The following is a 3,027-nucleotide window of genomic DNA, read 5'->3' as shown; positions in this document are numbered from 1 at the left end:
TATCATTGTACATGTTTGCACTAATGACATCAAGAATAGGAGATCCAAGGATTTACTTAACAAGTACAGGGCAATGTTGAGAAAAAATCACAAGTTAGGCTTAAATCTGAAACTTTCTGCCCAGACTCAATAGGAGGAAGTACATGATTAGAGCTTTGTCAATCAGTTTGGCCCTGGAGAGACTGTGCAAGGCTCGTGGGAAATTTTTCTCAGCATAATCTGTGTGTGTTAACAGGAGAGACTGCTTCTGCAGGGATGAAATAAATACACTTAAAAAAAAAGGGTGCAAGAATATTTGCTGATGCTGTTGAGGCAGTATTAGGTGAGTTGGAAACTGTTGGCTTGGGGGGATATACAGACTAATTAACAATAGCTACAGACAGAAGTGAAAGTGATTCTTGCACTGCTTCTATTGGAACATGCAGGAAGTAAAGTACCAGGAATTTCAAGGCCTGCTGTGGGTCATCATGGAACCGGGAAATACATGGAGTGTGTTAGGGTAACAAAGAGCAAGAACAGGTGCATATATACTTTCATGTACACCAATGCTAGGAGATAGTAAATAAATTTGATGAATTTGAGGTGCTGGTCAAGTAATCAAATCTGGTCACTGTGGCAATATCAGAGACATGGTATCACTAAGATATAAGGGATGTAGAATTTGAATATGGGGAGTACAACATATACAGAAAGTGCAGACAGGACATCAGGAGGAGGGAGGGATTTTTCTCTTGGTTAAGAAATTTTGCTAGCCAAGGCATCAAAGGCAGATATTGCTGGGATTTCAGAGACATGGTGTCACATGGGTATAAGAAATGCAGAATTGGAATTTGGGGAGGACTGTGTACAGAAAGGATAGAAAGGGAGGAGGGGTTATGCTGTTAGTTAAGAATCACATAAAATCAAAGGTAGTGCATCTAGTTGACATGTGTGGCCATTGCAATGTTGAGTCAGTTTGGTGTGATAAGCACTGGTAAAATAAAAATGAGAGAGTAGAAAAGTACAATGAACAGCTGTACAGAGAAATGGTGTGGACCTGTAAATGAGAATCTTTTAATGGGGGATTTTAACTTTCCAGATATTAACTGGAACTTATGTGTTGGTCACTCACACAATTGCAGGAGTTTTGTGGATCAGTTGGATGACTTTTCTATAGCAGCACAATAGAAAGGCTACGTGAGAGAGAGAAATACTCTTGATTTGATTATTCGCAGTGATTCTTTATGTTTTAACAATCTTCAGATAAAAGAGCCACTAGCAGTGAACAAAGTGCATTAATATGGGATTTACTTAAAGATGTAACTGCCATTTAGGGTAGAGGGATGAGATTTTGCTTTCATAAAGGAGACAACAGTGGTCTCAGAGAGTTTATAAATTCTATACAGTGGGACAAATTAATGTTGTTACAAACAAATTCTAAATGGAAAGCATTTATGAAAATAATCATAGAAGCTACTAGTAGTTTTACATTAAATAAGAAATACAGTTCGAGGCTTAGACTTAAATTGAGGTCAAATGAACTATTGAGACCCGTGGCAGAGAAGAAAAATGCATGGACTACATAGAAATTATCAGGTGATACAGAAGCCTATGGTAGATATAAACTAGTCTGCAATAAAGTCACAAAGGAGGTTAGGCAAACCAAGGTAGATTATGAGAAGTCTCTGGAAAAGAATGCCAAGAAAAGCAGCAAATAATTTTTTATTTATATTAATAGAAGAAAGGGGCCAAATCACATTAGTCTACTTGATGTCAATGGTTTAACTATTGATGATCCTGCCGACCGGGCTAGCGGGGTGGGTAAAGTACCTGCCTAGCAACCCAAAGGTCGCGGGTTCGGATCCCGCCTCGGGCTTGGATCAAACTACTGCAAAAACCTTGGGAGGTGCATTATGGTCACAGAAGCTGATACGCGAACAACCACAAAAAAAAAAAAAAAAAAAAAATAGTTGATGATCCTACTCAGTTTGCTGATAGACTGAATAGGTACTTTGCATCTATATTCACACATGAGGATGCTAAATTATGATAACTGAGAGGAAAGTGGAAGAGAATTTGATTATGTTAAACATAAAAAATGAAACTGGAATTGATGGGATCTACCAAATTTTATTTAAAAAAAAAAAAAAAAAAAAAGCAGCAGCCATTATCAGTCCATTGCAGGATGGAAGCTTCCTCAACAATTCATGTTGAGGTAAATGGACCATACTCACACATTGAATTTACATTCACATATGAGGAGTTATTAAGGATTGAAAATGCCAGAAGTTTATCAAATCGTAGCAGGGTGCTTAATGATTTTGTAATAACTGAGAGCAAAGTGGAAGAGAAATTGTTGAAATTAAACATAAGAAAGACACCTGGGGTGGATAAAATCTATCCAGTTATATTAAGGGAGGAGGCAAAGGAACTAATCAAACCCTTATCCATAATTATGAGAGCATCTTTGAACTCAGGGGAGGTCCTCACAGACTGGAGATGTGCAAATGTATCCCCAATTCACAAAGGGGGGACGAAGGGTGACACGAATAATTACAGACCAGTTAGCTTAACTTCTGTTCCGGGTAAAATAATGGAGTCACTGATTAAAGATGCATTGCAGGATCATCTAGACAAGACTGCAGCAATAATTCAGACACAGCAGGGGTTTGTTAAGGGAAAGCCTTGTCTGAAAAATTTGATTGGATATTATGATGTGGTTGCAAAGGAACTGGATACAAAAAATAATTTTGATATCATATACTTGGATTTCAGGAAAGCTTTTGACACTGTTGCACATGGAAGACTACTGTACAATGTTTGTTTGTTGTTTGGTTTTTAGGAGCATTAGCAACTAAGGCCATATGGCTCCGTAGATATACAGTGGTTATTCCCTGACCTTTCCGCATCATCCGTATTTAAAAAAAAAAAAAAAAAATTGGTGCTCACGGGCTCGAACCCTGGTCTGATCAAGGAGCGTGTGCTACGCACTGCTGCTCCAGCCCACCTGGCTACGGAGGCGTCCACTACTGTACAAATTGGATTAGT

The sequence above is a fragment of the Mastigoproctus giganteus genome, chromosome 7 (assembly GCF_048544385.1).
Source record: "Mastigoproctus giganteus isolate SK-2022 chromosome 7, ASM4854438v1, whole genome shotgun sequence".
Lineage (NCBI taxonomy): Eukaryota > Metazoa > Arthropoda > Arachnida > Uropygi > Thelyphonidae > Mastigoproctus > Mastigoproctus giganteus.
This window is presented reverse-complemented; position numbering follows the sequence as displayed.